The sequence below is a fragment of the Heterocephalus glaber genome, unplaced genomic scaffold, assembly GCF_053883595.1.
Source record: "Heterocephalus glaber isolate CG9 unplaced genomic scaffold, H.glaber_assembly_v1.0 deba00001556, whole genome shotgun sequence".
In the NCBI taxonomy this organism is placed as follows: domain Eukaryota; kingdom Metazoa; phylum Chordata; class Mammalia; order Rodentia; family Bathyergidae; genus Heterocephalus; species Heterocephalus glaber.
The window spans coordinates 2,564,837-2,583,771 of NW_028258347.1; the positions used below are offsets into that span (position 1 = coordinate 2,564,837).

General features: G+C 42.5%; 1 long non-coding RNA gene across 1 annotated transcript; it reads right to left on the reverse strand.

Moving 5' to 3' along the window:
- Positions 1-279: 279 nt before the first annotated feature.
- Positions 280-4,964, reverse strand: LOC110350312 (uncharacterized). The gene is made up of 3 exons (XR_002396783.2): positions 4,290-4,964; positions 1,562-1,736; positions 280-645 (listed from the first exon to the last, which is right to left on the reverse strand). It is a non-coding gene; the product is annotated as an uncharacterized LOC110350312 (long non-coding RNA).
- Between the last annotated feature and the right edge of the window lie 13,971 nt (positions 4,965-18,935).

Sequence of the window (18,935 nt, forward strand, 5' to 3'; positions counted from 1 at the left end):
ACACACATGTACTACTAAACTAAAATTAAAATAATGTACGGTCCAAAGCTATGCCAATGCATAGCCACCAGTCAATATTTAACGTGTGAAATAAAGTGTCACACTGAATTTGGGGGCCTTTGTAACTGCAGCACTATCTAGCAGGATTAATAAACAGCTGTTCACACATTTCCCCAGTACCATTAAAGAAACTACAGTAAGGGTAGGGGCTGTGTCTAATTAACTTTTTTATTCCGCATGTCTCGATCAATTTCAGATACAGACTGAGTGGTCAGTGTCTTATGAATAAATGGATGAAGTTTTATTGCAAGATGCTGATTCTGTACAGTCTATGGATTCTTGTCCTGCAAAGATTTAGACTCTGAGTCAAGTGCAGTGATACAGAAAAACAAAGAAAAAAGATTTATACAACGGAGTAAGACTGTTACACAAATGCACAGAGGGACAGTAAAATTATTCACACCGTGTTCTGATCATTTCCAAGTTGGAAGGAAATCAAGTGTAAATTTTTGTTGAGGGTTGAAGAACAAGGGGAGTAGAACTTTGACTTCAAGGTTGAGATGAATTGGGTCCCGTAGAAATCATTAATCTCCTTCTGATCAATCTCAGATGGATTTACAGGGGACGTGGGCTTCCTGGAGCCATCTGGGGGCAGAGAGATATGCGGCTGTGTTAATAAGAGGCAGAGGATTCACATAGTTTTCATGTGCAAATTGAGAGGCTTTTGCATCATTTTCTTAAGCAGAAATGTGAAACAAATAGGGAAAATAAGATCATGTAATATATGTTCATCTTTTTCTAGGAATATTTCATTGCTCATTTTCAATGTTTCAAGTTCAGTGTTCCAGCAGAAATGTATCGCCAAATATGAATTTAAAAATAAAGTATCTTAAGTCAGACATAAGTTTTTCTAATAAAAAGTATGCACATTTGAACTGGACATGGTGGTGCATGTCTGTAATCCCAGCGCTGGGGAGGCTGAGGCAGGAGGATCACCATCAGTTCAAGGGCAGCATGGACTAGTGAGTTCAAGGGCAGCCTGGACCACAAAGCGAGACCGTCTCTCAAAACAAACAAACAGAAAGTATGCACCCTTGCTTTCCTCAAAGAGTTTCCTAAAATAGTGTATTCTATCTATATTTTACCTTTTAGTTCATGTATTTTTTAATTGGGGCTCTGTTTGCTTAGAGTTAAATATCCACGTTAGGGAAATACTCTAACATCCATTTCAATCACTCATCTCAAAGACTGAGCTGAAATTTAAACACTAAAATGCTTAGAATAATTTAGGTATGAGCCAGAAACCATCATTTGTCACTAAGTTAAGCAGGCATGAGGTTCTGAAGAGTTCTCGGCTTGGCCCGATTCCCCAGCACACGATGCTGAAACTTCTCACCCACAGATGTGACAGCAGTCGGAGCCCGGGATGCCTGTGTCGTGGAGCCAAACCATCATCTCACCCCTGAGCTCAGTTCTCTCTCGTCTGGGATTGTGCTACATTGGAATCTAGGCAGGCACGGAGTGTATTGATTTTTATTTTAGGGACTATTGCATGACTTACCAAACTGATAAGAAAAATCATTAGGAAGTGATATAATGTGCTCCTCAGAGTCTGCTTGCGAACATTCCAAGAATAGGAAGTCGGATCTCATGCTCAGCCAACATTCTGCAGGCACCATTTCAGCAGGCACTGGACACTCATTGCCCGGACTCTGATGAGAGCCAACTTGTCATATCTGGAGAGATAGTCACCATGTTATTAGGTAGAATGAACTATTTACATATGGAATTTTACTTTAAAAACCCTCAAAATTTAACTTGGTTTATCTATTTGAAAATTTGTGCTCTCGTTGTTCAACCATACACCACTATAATTATATTTCTAGTATACTGTAATACTAATTATAGTATTTACCTGGATTTTCAGAAATCAGATTTCTTTGCAGTAGATAGCATGGTTAATGTGTGATTTGTATAATTATGTATCATTTGATATACTTTATGCATTGTTTCCCAAGTTAGATTCTGAAATAAAGAGACATTGCAATATGCAAAAAGCTTAATTTCTAGTATGGGGATGATGAGCTTATTTAGTATGTGCATATATTAAAAATCATTTGGAGATTTAGTATTAGTATATATTCCCAAATTAATTATTGGGAATAATAATCATTATATAATATATTCTCTTATACAATAATAAATAAATAACTATGTAAGCCAACAATTTTTATATAACATTCAATATCTTTAACTTGTTACAGATTTATTAACCATGAAAAACAGAGTGCACAAATAAAATGCAGAAGCATATTGTTTCTATGAACTAAAATATGTAACAAATAAACCATTTCTTTTGTATCCCTAGTGAATGATTCTCATAGCTCATTTTTATACTAGATATTTCTGCTTTTCCTCCTCTGGAAAAACCAAAAAAGTCTATTGAAATTTTCTCATTACTGAATTTTCCAAATTCATTGTTATTTATACAGACATGTAATTAAACAGCAAAAAGGTCACAATTGGTCATTACATGTCACAATTGGCCAAGGTAATGCAAAATGACCAAAACCATCTCTAGCATTAAATACTAACTCTGTGGTATTACCACCTGAGCATAAAATAAACACTACTGAAATTATCATATGAATTAAATGCTATCATATAATGTAAAGGAATGCTGGAAAGTTGCTAAATTTGATATAGAAAATTCATATTTGAAATTTTTGGGTGCAAATATATGTGAATGAAATTATTAAAATTATTAAAAATTAACTTGTATAAAGAGGAAAGAGATCAGGGATGGGTGTAGGAGGGAGAGAGGGAAGGGGAAAAGGCACTAAGATGTGTTGTGTACACACCCCAACTCCACACAAGGAATGTGGACATCATCTACCACACATGTGTGCCAGTAAACTAAAGTAACAAAGTTGCTTTGACCAAGTAAGATGCTCAGTCATATGAGCCAAAAAGGATTTAATTAGTGAACATTTTCTGATAATTCATTCAGTCCAGAAGTTGTTTGTTTTCTCTGCTATAAGCCAGAGTGGTCTAGTCCATACCCCACACATTAAAACTGAACAAAACCACCACACACAGAAGCACGCACACCCCCACGCACTTCCAGGGAGTGAGCCATTTACAAGGGTCACACTTAGGAGCTGTAGGATGCTTAAGGTCCAAACCTTATACCAACTTCTTTAGCAGCATCTTAAATAAAATAAAATAATAACTAGCACAATGAATAAAACCAACAATATAATCTGTGCTACATAGGCTGTGGGGAAAAAGGAAGCCTTCTCCATTGCTGGTGGGAGTGCAGACTGGGGCAAGCACTGTGGAAATCAGTATGGAGATACCTCAAAGAACTAGGACTAGAGGTCCCATTTGACCCAGCTATTCCCCTGCTGGGGATCTTCCCCAAAGAATTAAAAGAATCATACCACAGCAATGTATGTGCACCCATGTTCACAGCGACACAGTTTGTAATAGCTAAAACTTGGAAACAGCCCAAGTGCCCATCAACTGGAGACGGATAAAGAAAATGTGGGATTTTATAAAATGGTGTTCTACTCAGCCATAATAAAGAACAAGAAACTAGAGACATTTAGAGCTAAATGGATGCATATTGAGGCCATCCTCTTCAGTAATGAAAGTGTCAATAAGGTTCAAATGATATAATTGATAATGTGAAATAGGAAGAAAAGCTCTAAAGGAATTGAGGAAGTGGGAAGAGTAGGGGAAAGGAAAGAAGGGAAAAGAAAAAGTATGAGAAAATGGAAACATGGAAACAAAGTCCTTGTAAATAGGGAGGGTGGAGGGGTGAAAGGAGGGCATGGGAAGGGGGGAAAATAAGAACCAAGACACTCATGTAAAGGTGCAGGATCCCAATGATCAATGTAACTGTATTTATACCTAAAATGTACAATAAACTTAATGGACACAGATAATCTGTGCTACGTCAATACTTTAGCTGATGGTAGTCCTGTGCAGCGCATGCTGTCAGCCACATGTGCCCGGCACAGACAAATGGAAGCGAGGCGGTGAGGACACAGGCCCGTGTGGGAGAGGACAGTGGGGTGCGGCTTGGGAGACTCCCGTGCTTTGCCTGCAGGCTGAGTGTCGGGTGCCCCCGAGGAGGCACTGGCACGTGGTAAAGGCTTGGGAGTGGGGCCTAAAGGAAGGTCCTGCGGCCGTTGGAGCTGTGCCTTGAAGAGAGACAGGGACCTCTTCCGTTCCTTCTTCTGACTCCCTGACACAAGGTGAGCCTCCCAGGGTTGAGATCTCACCTCTTACACAGCGTGCTCTGGATGCCGGACGCGGAGATTTAGGGCATAATGTCTGCCCTGCTGAGTTCCCTTGCTGCTCCGCGACGCCTCTCTTTTGGAATGGGCATGTGTACCCTGAGCCTTTTCCATCACCAGTCTCAGAAGCTCAGAGCTTTCTCTTCCACTTCCTCACAGGCTCACAGCTGAGTTTGCCTTGAGTTTTGGCGGAGACTTTGGACTTGGATCTTGAGAAACTCCAAGGACCCGAGGGATGGAATGAACACACGGAATGACACGGACCTCTGGAGGCCAGGACAGAATTCTCCAGTCAGGATGGTGACTGTACCCAAAGGCCCCTGTGTTAAAAGCTGTCCTGAAGGGTGTTACAAGGAGGGGTGGAGCTCCTGGGAGCTGGGCATTGTGGGATGTCTTCAGGTATGAGGACAATGCTCTCCCAGGGGTCTGCGGGACCCTGGTCCCTTCCTATTCTCTCTTTTGCTCCTCAGCCAGGACGTGAGTGCTTTGACTCCTCCACATGCTCTAATTACAATGTGCTGCCTCCTGCCCCCAAAGCTATGGGGCTACATGATGCGGACTTGAACCTCCAAAACTCTGAGCCCCCACACACCCATTCTGCTCATCAGTGAAACGCCTCAGGGGCTTTGTCACAGTCACAGAGAAGCTGACACATCCAGAATGATGACAGAATAGATAGGCTGTGACACCACCTTTCCTTCGCTGGCCTGACAGGGGATTAACAGCCTTCAGCAAGGCGGGTGAGCACAGGCCCCTAAATGCCACCCACTGTCCCCAGGCTGTAGGACACACTGCTAAGGAACATGGCTTTGAAAACAGCGGTCCCTCTCTGCGTGGCTGTGCCAACTCCAGTGGTTAACACAGACTTTGCAGCTCTCTCTCCTGGCGGGTGAATCGGCAATGATCCAATGATCCACATAGCTAGGACTTGAGATTCAAAGCAGGGAAGGGTCTCAGGGCCAGAGGGCCTGGGCCTAGAGCCTCGGTAATCCCCATTGGTTGCACTGTCTTCTTGCACAGGAGGGAGCTGTAGCAGATTGCAGATAATGCAGATGCCATCCAGTGTGTGAAGCTGATTCTCCTGAACTCTCGGTGTTTTCAGTTCCAGGAATGGTTGTTTTATTACAAGGCCTCAAATTAAATAAACTCGTTGCATTTTTTTTTTAAAGAGAGGGAACTGAAGTGAGTAGAATAAATAATAGGCCAACTGCCCCCTTCCCATATACAGCTGCAAGAGCAGCACCTCCTCATGAATACTTTTAATATGCCAACAAATCGTACGGAAAATGTGCTTTACCTATGAAATAAATGGAGCCAGAAATTCATAATCTTAGCACCAAGAGCAATCTAAATCTCGGCCAGTGTTAGGTGGATGTTCTTTCTCATGTTTCTTATTTATGATAAACGACGTAAATTTGCTCCTACAGGTACTGATATGACAATTAATTATATAAAGAAACTACCATGTTAGCTTCATACTTCAAGACTAACAACGGAGGCAAACAGACAGCATCACAGACAACCTTCCGATAACTGCTAGTTAACCAACTGGAGTTGGGAATGGCCATAACCCAAACTCATCACGCTGGAGATCAGGCAGCCAGGGGACACCGGTCGCCCAGTGCGGCCCTTGACAGAGCTCAGCGCTCCCCTGGGATTCTCAGATAAGCCACCTGTGTGCTGACCACATCACAGAAATAAAGGCCAAGGGCTGACTCCGGACGGGTGCTCTTTATTATCATATATCAGGTGTCACCTGCGTTTCATGTCTCTGGCAATGCGACAGAATCCATCTGTCATCTAACCATGGATCTTAGTCAATTTTCTCTGCTCTTTGGAAACAAGTTCTTACATTGTATGGGAGTAGCAAGGAGCCAGCCCATTTTCTGAGACTGGCTGTGAAATAAATAGGACAACAGTTAGAGACAACAAGCTGATGTTTCTGCCCAGTGCAGTAAAGAAAATGCCCTGTTTCTTTACAGCTTTAATGCACTGAGGTGCTATGGCTCAGGCCTGAGGGAGGCTGTGGACCGCGCCCAGCATGGAGCCTGGGCAGCCAGGAGAGCAGAGTGCAGAGGGCCGAGCTCAGAGGACACTTGCACGGGCCAGGGTCTAGAGGCACCTTAGGGTTGCCTCTGAGGTCAGGCCACTTGCCAGACAGGCTCTGCACTGCGAGGCTTTCCGTGAAGGACACCTAAGGACTAGAGGGACAAAGGTAAACTCACCTCATGCAGGGTTCCACTTTTGTTTCCCCTTCCGGTACACTCAGCTCACAAATGTGCAGAACATGACCGTTCCTGGTTCTCAAGCTCCCTTCACCGCCCCGTCTCTGTACACAAAGGGAAATGGCCAAGGGTCAGGGCTTAGGGAACTTCAGAGATTTTGGAAATGTTCCACAAATGGCTAATTTTAAGGGGAAAATCAGGAGCAAAGGAAGGATTATTATGTAGACAAAAAGAAAAATCTGTTAATACAAGAAAAGTGTTCTGTGGGCTCTGAGCAAAAAGGCAATAACAATAAAAGAGCTGCTGGAAGCATTTAAATGCTTTTTCTATCCCTTTAGACGTGGCATACCGTTGGAGTGAGGACTTCTATTGAACAAGGACAGAGTGTGCATGCTTTGCAGAGTGTGGAGTAGTCAAGACCAGCGCCTATCCACAGGAAATGATGATGGGCCCCACTCCGAGTGGAAAATGCGCAGACAGCATTCACACTGGGGGTACTGGGGTGCGTGGAGGAAGGGCTCGTGCCTAAATGCAAGTGATGATTTTGGGGGCAAGAAGAGAACTCTAGATTAAACCTGAGGCTTCTTCACAACATTAGGTAAGCTGGAGAACTTATTATCAAGCAAGTTTGGGATAGAGCAGGTAAAAAACACATTTTTGCTAAAAGCAAGCTCAGGAAGAGCCGCACGTGGCTGCACAGTGTGGCGCTGGTATGACAATGCGGCCCATGCCAAGGCCTGATTCCGCGGGAGCTTTGCGGGTGTTCCCGTTATCAGTTACCAGGTGGTGTCTCCAGACCCTGCAATCGTCATGATTAAGTCTGAAGGGTTGCTGGCTGATTGGAGGGTTGTCTGAATCCACTCCCCTGCAGAAACCCAGGGCAGAAGGCAAAGGCAAGCAGGGGCCAAGCAGTCAAAAGCACCGGGTCTCGCCAAGGTCCCAGGCTCTAAAACCTGCCCGACAAGGAAAAGCCAATCCCGGGAATCAATCAGGGAACCCGTGAGGCAGGATGTCCCAGTAAACATCCAGGCTGGAAAAATCAAAGGCATCAGAGAAAGGGAAAAATGAAGCAGATCCATTATGGAGGTATAGTTTTAGCTTTTACAACTAATCATTCACCCGAACACAGTCAGGGTTTCCCTGGTGGCAATCAATCCCTCTTCATGAGGGATTTTATTTGGGATAATACTGAACATCTGTGGCACCCTATCTGCCCTTCTTTCATTTCCAAAGCCTCAATATGTGCTTTATAAGTGACCATGGGCTTGAGGGACACGTGCTGCTCGTTTATCTGCCCAGACACCTCGACCTGCCTGTGGACGCAGACGAGGAAGGTTCTGTTACTGTGTTCTCTTCAGAGCAGGCACTGAGGCTGGAGCAGATCAAGAGGGAGCCTGCCCAGCACGGGCAAGGCCCTGGGTTTGGTGCCACACCCCATCAAGGACAAAAGTCCAGATTTTTTATATGTGAATTCTCAAAGCCATGGTTGGCAAAGGTTGTACGCTGCTGTACATGGAGCAGTGAATCTATAGCATTCAACAGTAGTGTTTGTTTCCCAAACCTCCCGCCTCGACAGGGAAGACAACAAGCAAAGTTTTCACCAGTGACACGAAACCAGCTGACCCTCTGCCAGCGCCAGCCCTAGGCCCGCAGGGCAGGGGCCTCTCCCGCAGGGCAGGGGCCTCCACCCCAGGCCAGTTCCGGTTCCTGGTATCCCTGCGCCCTGGGGTCCAAGGACCAGGCTGTGAGGAGCCTTCGCTGCTTCTACTCTTTTATGGCTGCCACCTGGGATTCTCGTCCCCACTGCTAAGATCACTGCTCTTGTGTGCTGTCTGGGACATAGTGTTGGTCCTTGAGAGACCTCCTGACTTTCAGATTGGAGGCACCATCTTTCCCATGCTAAGGGAAGGGGACACCTTTACCAATGGTCACCAGTGGCAGGGCTGTTTCTTGCATCAGAGTTGAACATCTCCCTGGCTGGCTAAAGTTTAGTCTTCTATGAGCTTCTAGACCTCCATCTTTGCCCCTTCTCCATTCATCAGCAACACTGGATTTGACCACAGAGAGAGGGAGAGAGAGAGAGGGAGGGGAGAGAGAGACTTTTGAAACAGAATAAAAGCAATTGCTTTCCTTTGATGGACAAAGGGCATTAACCTTCAAAGCTGAGTACTGCTTTCAGCTGCAAATAATTTGTTTTCTAAAGAGAAAAAGATGTAGCTTTAATAGAGCCTATTTTCCCTCTCTTCTAAGATTGTGAAACAGGATTCAAAATATCTATCACAGTGAATACCCTCTTAGTAAGGGTGCCATGTTTGTTAATTAACTACGGTACTGCCAGTTTAGTCTTACAAATAAAGCGAATGCTTTAAAAAGTATTAGTGTATTTATACATATTACAAAATAATATATTTTGTCATTTTATAGTATAAAATTATATAAAAACAAAAAATGCTATTCATTATTCCAGGCGTCATGATGAAGCATCCACCTCATTTTGTCCCGGTAACTTCGCTTTTAGAAATTTATGCTACAGGCAACCTACATAGGTGACACCGATAACAAGTGAAAGAATGTTCTTTGCAATAGTGTCTACAGGAAAACGTCACGGTGTGCAACCTAATGAGGAATAAAAGCTTGATCTATAGATACAGTGCTTCCATGGAAAGAGGTTTAATGAATATTATTCATAAAAAGCAAACTGCAAAACATTTACTATGTCATGATTCCACAGTGGATGAAAAGTGTATATATATATATATATATATATATATATATTTGTATACGTGTAGAATCTAAAACCACATCTGAGATACTTTTCTAACATTCTTAGGAATGGTGCTGGACAAATGAGGAAAGCCACGTTCACTTTTACTTCTATGCTGTTTAAATATTTGATCATAGGCACGTACAGTCTCATAATAAACTGACTTAAATAAAAGCATAATACTCTTAACCTTGTTTTGGTTGTGCTGCACTAGTGCCTTGGAAGAGATCCCTTTGCATATCATGACACTGTGGTAAAGAACATTTTGTTTTGTGTCAAGAAAGTCGACTTCTTTGTTCACTTGCAATCAGGGTGAGCAGTCACCGACAGGCACCGGTGGCTTCCGGCCCTTCGGTCTGGGTGCTCTCACGACCCCCTCAGTCCCTTCTCTGACCTCTGAAGGTCACCTGTTCCCTCATCTGGCCATCATTTTCTCCCAGTTAAACCTTCTGAAGAATAAAGGAAACTGCTGAATAACCTTAGCAAAGGTCCCCTGGGGAGCAGAGGGAATGCACCCTGGCTGGAGTCCAGCCTCTGCCCCAGGCCCTGGTCAGCCCTGAGGTTATTTCCCAGCGACTCCTCACTCCGGTTCCCAGAGCCCACCTTGGTCAGAATCAGAGGCTCGAACCCTGGGGTCCCCTCCTGAAAGAGGCCCCCGGCCCAGTGTCCCCTGTGAACTCTGCACCCCGTCTTGTTCCAAGTGCGGGCCAGGCTCCCTGGGTGTCACTGCTGCCTGGCTCCCTCCCTGGTGCCTCCCAGGTTCCAGGCCGTCCCTACCCAGCCCCTGGCCTGGCCCCAGGTTCCCCTCCTGGCACCTGGAGTCCTTGGCTTCTAGGCAGGGCCCTGCTGCCTTGTCCCAAAGCCTCCCACACCAAAGCCTGCAGTCTCTGTTGAGGGCTGAATGCCCAGTCCTAGCTCCCCTCTCCCCACTGACCTCGGACTGTTCCATTCCATCCATTTTTTGAATAAACATGCACTGGATTCCCACCGTGTGCCCGGCACTGTGGCAGCATGGATGACATCCTGGGAAGCATCCTATCCTGTTCTCAAGGAAAATAACTTCCTGGTTAATTAGCGATTATCATCAGCTTCCTCCCACCCCTACTCCCTTCTCTCCCTTCTTCTTCCTCCTCCTACTTCTTGCTCTCCTCCTCCTCTTTTTTTCTCCTTCTCTTTCTTCTTCCTCCTCCTCTTTCTTTTTTTTCCCCCCATTAAGTTTATTGGTACATTTTAGGTATAAAATACAGTTACATTCATCATTGGGATCTTGTACCTTTACATGAGTATCTTGGTTCTTATTTTTTTTCCCCTTCCCCTGCCCTCCCTTCACCCCCTCCACCCTTCCCTATTTGCAAAGACTTTGTTTCCATTTTTTCCTCTTCTCATATTTTTTACTTTCCCTTTTTTCCCTTCCCCTACCCCTCCCAATTACCCTGCTCTTTTAGACCTTTTCTTCCTGTTACACAATATCAGTTATACATTTTTAAAATTACAATATCAAGATCTAGGAGACATTACCACAGATTTTACAGAATTTAAAAGGATATAGAAAGCATATTACAAAAATCTTTTTTGAAATAAATTTGATAACTTCTAAGAAGTACCTTGGAAGACAAATTAATGAAACTAACTCTGGAGGAAATATAAAATTTGAATAGCACCTATTAAAGAAAGTATATTCCTAGCTTGAAAACCTACCTATATGACAACAGCAGGCTCATAAACATTTTAACTGATAAATTATATCAAACAATTAAAGCAGAAAAAAGAAGGAACACTTCTCCCCTCATTTTAGGAAATCAACATTGTGCTAATCCTAAAACTGGATAAAGATAATAGAAGAAAAAAGAATGAACATAGATAGAAATTTGTTTAACAAAACTATTAGAAGTCAGATCTGGCAGGATGTAGAAAGTGGTTTTGTTATAGGGATGGCAGTGTTGGTTCAGCATTGGAAGATCCACCCCCAAAAGTCATCATTTTAACAGAGGAAAGGAAAAAGCCATATGATCCTGCCACTAGTTGGAGAAAAAGTATTGGACTAAATTCTATAGCTGTTCATGGTAAAAGCTATCAGGAGCCTAGAAGTAGAACAGAACCTTCTCAACAGATTAAAAACATGTACTCCATACTTCCAGCGAGAGTGCCTTATATAAATGGAGAAAATACAATGGTTTCTCCTTAAGGTGGGGAACAAGGGCAGATATGCTTACTCTTTATCTGTCAAACTTTGAAACCTAGGCCCAACCAAAATAGTCTGGCAATAAAATGACACAACTAGGATAGGATTGGCAAGGCAGAAGCAAAATCTTTATATGTAGATGAAATGATCATCTACAGAGAAAATACTAAGAAATCTCTAGGAGCTCCTAGAACTTGTATTTGAATTTAGCAGGATTAGAAAACACTAGGTATATATAAAAGTTCAGGTCTCTGTGTACTTGCTATAAATGAAGAATTGGATATTGAAATTTAAAAGTTATGTAGGAGTGCAAAGGACCTAGAAAAGTTTAAAACAAAAACAAAAACAGTGTTGGAAGACGTTTAGTACCTAATTTTAAGACTTCTTCTAAAGCTACAGTAATCAAGGCAGTGTTCGTGTAAGGAAAGACATATAGATCATTTGAATAAAACAATCTAGAAATAGAACCACACATATACGGTCTACTGAGTTTTGAAAGATTATTTAACATTAGCATTTTATAAAATATAAACTCAATTCAAGAGCCAAGGAAGAGATAGTGTTTTCAGCAAATGACACTAGAACACCTGGTATCCATATATAAAAAATTAACCTCAACCCTTTTTTTCAATACATGAAAATAACTTGAAGGGATCTATAAACCTAAATAAGAAAGCCTAAAAGTATAAAACTTTAAGAAGAAATTATAAGGGAAAATGTTTATGAATTTAGGGTAGGCAAGAACTACCTAGGATACAAAAAACATGATGTATAAAAGAAAAAAATTGATAAATGAGATTCCATCAAAATTTAGAACTTGAAATGACATCATTAAAATGAAAAGTAGTCCTTAAACAGACCATATTTACAATGCATATAACCTATGACCAGAAGATATAAAGAATTCTTAGAGCTCATTAATAGACAACCCAATTAAAATGTAGACATAAGAAGACGATAAATAGCCAGTATAGCACAAGGAATGGTGTGCAACTCTAGAATCAGAAAAATACTAATCAGTACAATAATAAGATTGAATTATACACTCATTAGGGAGATGAAGTTAAAAGTTTTAAAAGCCTTGTCATGACTTTTTCTTTTTGTTAGATTCTCCCCCTTTGCTTTTAATTTGTCACTCCCAATGGATTCATTCTACTGGGTTTCCTGGGGTTGTGATCCTCATTGTCTTTTCCTAGGGTATTGTCTAAAATTTTTTGGAGTGCCGGTTTGATATTCATGAAGTTCCTTAGGTGCTCTTTATTATGAAAGTATCTTATTTCTCCATCAGTTTTGAAAGATAGTTTTGCAGGGTACATCAATCTGGGTTGGAGGCTGTTTTCCTTTAGGGCTTGAAATACATCACTCCAAGCTCTTCTTGCCTTGAGGGTTTGTGTTGAGAAGTCTGCTGTGATTCTGATGGGCTTTCCTTTGCATATGATTTGTTTCTTTTCTCTCACTGCTTGTAGAATTTTGTTCTTCTGTTGGATTTCTGGAATCCTAACTATTATATGCCTATGTGTAGACTTTTTTTAATTAAGGCTAGCTGGAGTCCTATATGCCTCACTTATCTGTATGTTAAGTTTCTTTTCCCCTGCTTAGGAAGTTTTCTGCCATCACTTCTGTGAACAATTTTTTTATGTCATCTGCACTCTCTCCTCTTTCTTCATTGACTCCAATCAGTCTTATGTTATTCTTTGCATCATCAAGCAGCTGCTGGATTGATTTCTCATGTTCCCTTACAATTTTAAAGCAATTTTTCTTTTCCTCCTCACTAATTGCTATCTTATCTTCTATATGTGAAATTCTATCCTTACACTGGTTCATTCTGCTGCACAGACTTTCGATGGAGTTTTTAATCTCCTGGAAATCTGTTTGCATCTGTTTTATGGATTCCATTTGTTTCCTATGTTGGGATTCCATCATGTTCCTCAGATCCTCTATTTTTTTTATCTGTGTCCCCTCTAGATTTATTAATCATGTATTGCACCATGAGCAAAATCTTTGCTGTTACCTGAGTAATTATTTCTGATTTCATTTTTCCCATATCCTCTTTTGTTGCCAGTTCAAAGAGTCCAGGTGGTTGAGTATCAGAGTGTTCCATCTCGTTTCCCTTTGGGGTTGCTGTAGGTGACCTGGAAGTCTGTTTTTGAGGCTTGTTTATGTGTCTTCTCATTTCCACAGTGGAGGGGGGGTTGCTTCTGGCACCCACGTGGCTCACCTTCTCTGCCCTAGGAGCTTGGGATGGCAGTGGGGGAGCTTCCTTCCAGGTGCTGGGGCCGGCTCATCTTCTCTGCCCTAGGAGCCTGGGATGGCAGTGGGGGATCTTCCTTCCAGGTGCTGGGACCGGCTGAGCTTCTCTGCCCTAGGAGCCTGGGATGGAGGCGGGGAGCTTCCCCTCCTCCTCTTTCTTACAACACAATTCTGTATTTTTTCAAGTGAAGTCTTACAAAACACCAACAAAGAGTAATGCTAGAGTCAGAGTGTGAGTCCACACCCTTCCTTCTCAAATTCATGTTCTTTTCTGTAGCTTTTGGGGATCCCTGAATTAATGCCCCCGAATCTCACACATGTCCTTCCAGACTCAGTATCCATGCCTCCAAAAGCTCTCCTGGGCTCTGGCGGCCACAACAGACAGGTCTTGCCTTATCTGTCCACCTCCATCCCAGTCCCCACCACACCTGTGCCCCCCTCCCAGGCTGAATCCTAATGTTTGGCTTCTAGACCAAGATGGGAAATAAAAGGATTCAACAGAACCCCCTTGCAGATAAGAAGAGGACCAACAGATGGAGGGAGGGGTGGGAAAGGGAGAGGCAGGACACAAAGAGACAGGATGTGTTATGTCCATCACCAGCGTATCATGAGTGTGTACTCTGTCCTGCAGACGGTACTGATACATACAAATCTGTAGGTTTGAAATGGAAAGATTGACACACTGTAATGCCTCTGGGGTGGATGTGGGTTGGAGGCATAAGGAAAGTGGGCAGCTCAGTTTTGGAGTTGCTGCCTTCCTCAATTCTGCTATGAAGCTTCGGTATATACTCCTGTTTTTTAATAACATAAAATAGAAAAATGTATTTTTCTTCAATCAAGAACACAGAAATTATAGAGATATGTAATCAAATGCAACAGTGACCCAAAATCCTATTCTGGGGGGTAGGGGTTGATCTCTCCTTTACAGCTATCTAAATCATACTAAAAAATATAAAGCATAACCAAAAATTTTTTATCATAATGCTCTTATCTCACTCAGTACGCTTTTCTTCCTTTGAAACCAACTTGAGATCTCCTAAGATCTTCTGCAAAAGGGAGGAAGTGTGAGGAATGGAGGCAGAGGCAGGGAAGTAAAAAGAGTGGAGACAAGTCTCACTCAGGCACCACCTCCTCAGTAGGGATGCAACTGTCAGGTACCGCACACACGTACTAGTAAAACTCAAAATGGAAATCTATCAGTATTTATAAAACCCAGAAATATAACAATCTCTCCATGGGTACAGTACTGGCACATTTTCTCCCTGCATGTTTTGATCCTTTTCTAAGAAACTGCTGTTACCCTAAAAGTAATCCTGTGCTTAAACTATTCAGGCTTTGCAAATAAAAGAGACAAAGTAAAATACTCAGTTTCCCATTAATATCTCCGTCACTGTGGTATAATTTTAGCTGCTCCTGCTAAGTGGTGACCATAATCACGAAGATTAATGAGGGTTACCAAAGGTGGAACATCCAGATGCTAGCAGGAGTCCCATCCCCCAAGTTACAGTGAAAACAGTCCAGAAATTTGGGAGAAAATATGATAATTAACAGAAGGTCACAGTTGGCATTCAATTTTGAATTTACCTGTGAAATGTGGTCAACTTCTAAATGTGTCCCTAGGACTCAGAAGAGAACAATCGGCGACAGACAAGCTTAGGAGCCATTTCCTCTGTCCTGTGCCCAGCTGGGTTTCCATGGACGCTGGGTGACAACAGGGCCCTGGGTCCCAAGCTCAGGGCGAGGGTGAAACATATGACATATCGAACGACAGCAGTCACAGCAACACAAGGCGGTGAAGCATGAAACTGGGCGAATGATCGTGAGCTCCTCAAGCCTTCAACCCACAGCTCCTCAAACGCAGAGCTTGGACTGGCACCGGGCGGACCTTTACGTACATATGTTGGGGAGAATGAATTATGACGGAATGATGAATAACTAGGGTTGCAGAATGAATTGTTACTGGAAGAGAACTTAGAAAGAATGAATACTAAGCAGGATGACAAGAGAAATGTATTCCCAGTAAATGACCCAAAATTAATGGGCATGGATTCACAGGTAGAGTGAAGACTCACATGATTTGAATGCACTAGTATTTATTTTGTTTCAATAAAAAATGATACCACGCATCAGATGTGCTGAGCACTGATGATAAAGAAGCAAAGAAAATCCAGCTGAGGTTTTCATGATACTCCTGCTTTGACAATGAGGGAGGAATGGCTCAGCAAATCCAAATCACAGAACCTTCAACATCTATCAGAAGCTTAGATTTCCCAACTCTGATGTATTTAACACGGAAACTGTCAGTACATAAACACATAATGAAAGATCATGAAAATGATTTCTAAAATAATGAAAAAATAGGAGGAATATTGAATAATTGCTGCCAGTCCCACTTTAGATACACAGATTGTACACTCTTACATCTTATACCTGATTTTTGCTAATGTATTGATGACTCGTTACAACAGCTGCCCTACGGAGGGTGTCCACCGCCCGCTCAGTGCCTACTTCCTGAGGGGACTGGGCAGCCTTCGGAAGCGATGCAGATTTCAAGCCAGACATCTGGGTTCCACTGCCCCACAGCCGGTCTAAGCCCACTCTATCCCCACTCATTTACCTCAAGAGGCATAGAAGGAATAAATGAAACTCTTCTTATTTGTATCAGAAATTGTCACTTGAGGGAATCTGTTGTTTCAATTCACAGTTGTTTGTTAGTCAACAAAGATTGGTGAAATAATCAGTTCCTGAAGTTACTCTGAGAAGATTCACTGTCTTCATCTCTAAATTGCTATATCAAAAAAAAAAAAACCTTCTAGATTCCCAGGGTAGGAAAATAGAATAGCAAATTTTAGTCTATGAAAATTATTTTGACCAAAAATTCAGAGAGAAGCATTATTCCAAGGAAAGGAGTCAACGCGGTAGCAGGAAATGGATCAGACATGCGTCCCGAGTGGGAACTCTGTGGAGCGTCATGTGAACACCGGGAGAGCCCAGCGTCAGTCAGGGGCAGGCCCACCCACAGAGCCGAGGGTTGGGTTCGCTCACTCTGTCCAGTCCTGAGTGTTGTCCCTGCGTCCGGCCTTGGAGAGCATGTGGCGGTCTCATAATGCTGGTAATGCTGGGGAAAGATGTGGCAAATTAGGGGAATGTACAGATGGGCCGGACACTCCGGATCAGCAGCACGCTGTGTTGCTGTTAAATACAATGCTCTCCGACTGTTCCCCCTGCTCTTCCGCTTTCCTGCTGACCACAGTGTGCTTTGTACAGTGTGGATTAGGCCCAGCTATAACCAATAATATTGATTTGCTCTAATTTAAAAGTTGGGCAAAAGTCACGGTGACTCTATGTCAAAAATATTAATTTATAAAGCAGAAATCATTTAAAATTGAAGACTTCTTTCCCCATTTCCTAATTTCTAATGTGGTTTACTTGAAATGATTCTTCTTTACTTCACATGATTCATCAAACATACTCAAAGCCAGGTGTGATTTGACGAGAGGTTTCAGGAATTTCAGAGAAGCGATCGATTTCCCTTCACATCTACATAACAGAAGGTGTGTTTCCCTGACATTTCTCTTTTGTCTCATCCTCAATACCCCTAGGGCTTTAACAGGAAGAGAAATTGATCTGAATCTGGGAAACGCACTTCCCTTCAAGTCTGTAAGTCTTCACGGCTCAACAAGAAGGCAAATTTAGCTTTGCGTCAGTAACAAAGTTCAGCTCCGTGGTGCACCCTGACCAACAGCCCTGGTGAGTGGATTTCTGCCTGTGGAAACCAGGGTGCCAGGATGACTCCGCAGCATGTCAGGCATGCCCTCTTCTGCCTCTAGGCACCATACACAGCTCTTCCCAATGCCCTTTGCCTCGCCCTCAACCAGTAACAGGTGAATGGTGGCTGGCTTTGGAGTAGTCCCTCAGATGGCAAGGAGTCGGTACACTCCACACATGCCTGTTTCTTCTTCTTAGGACTTGCAGAATTCATAAAACGCCAAAATCCCTGCTGCCCTATTACTGTTCAAAACATTATGAAAACTTAGACCCCTTGTCCTCATGGCCTTGTCCCTCGGGTCTGAAGGACACAGTCTTCTGAGACAGGACTCTGCTCTTCGTTCTGGGTCTCCTTTCCAAACTGATGCCCAGTAAGCTGCTGTGGAGAAAAGGTCCAGTAAATAATCTTTCGGTAGGGGGTACTTCTACTTTTCTCTAGTGAAAATGATTCGTATTTTCCACCTTTGAATCACACGTTATTCTAGATCTCAGAGGGAGAATTTTGCTAAAAATATCCTGCATTTTAATAGTATTTAATTATGATTTGCTTGCATGGACATTATATTGTCATGTGATTTAATTTGGTGTATACCCTAAGAGGGGAGCATATTTCAATTATAAGATATTTCCTCCAGAAACAATACTGGTTCAATGATTTTTTCAGAAAGCTATTGTAACATGCCTTACTCAACTGGAATTTGAATGCAATTGAGTTTAAGCACATAGTACAGGTACCCCAAATGCACAAGAAATGAACCTTAGGTACTTTTGTGCTCACACACAAAAAAATCATACTTACATATATTTTCCATCTTTGCCTATGAATTCACTTATTATAGCTCAAGAAAGGAACTTAAGGCAGAGAGGCATGGAGCATTTATATTATTATCTCTTCAAAAAGTTCATTTTTGGACAAGTATCACTTGGATGGGGATTAACTTAATCAGAGATTTTGAATCTTCTTTACTTTAATTTTAATCTCTTTTTAAAAAAAAAAAAAAAAGTCTGAGTCTCTAAAAGACCTAAACCTGCAGTCACAAAGCAGTGCTTCAAAAAAGGGAGAAAAAAAAAAAAAAAGCAGATGAAGAAGAAGGGAAAGTTTTTCAAGCAGCCAGCGGCTGCGAGAGAGATAGTGCAGGCAGCAGATTTGTGGCAGAGTCGAGCATGAAACCCATCAGCTGATGAGTGAAAATCCCTGGTTTCTAATTAATCGAGGTACACAGGCCAAGGGATGAAGAGGATCAGGGAAATGAAATCAGGAAAAAGATAGCATCAGTCATTTCTGCTGCCCATTGTCATACTTCAGAATCTGGTGTAATGAATCACTCAGGCATTCCACAGATACATTCAAATGGTGAAGAAAATTCATTGTCCGGTGAAGAGCGCTTGATAAAAATCTTCTCCCCCCCCCCCCCCCCCCCCGCTTTGTCAGAAGCCTATGA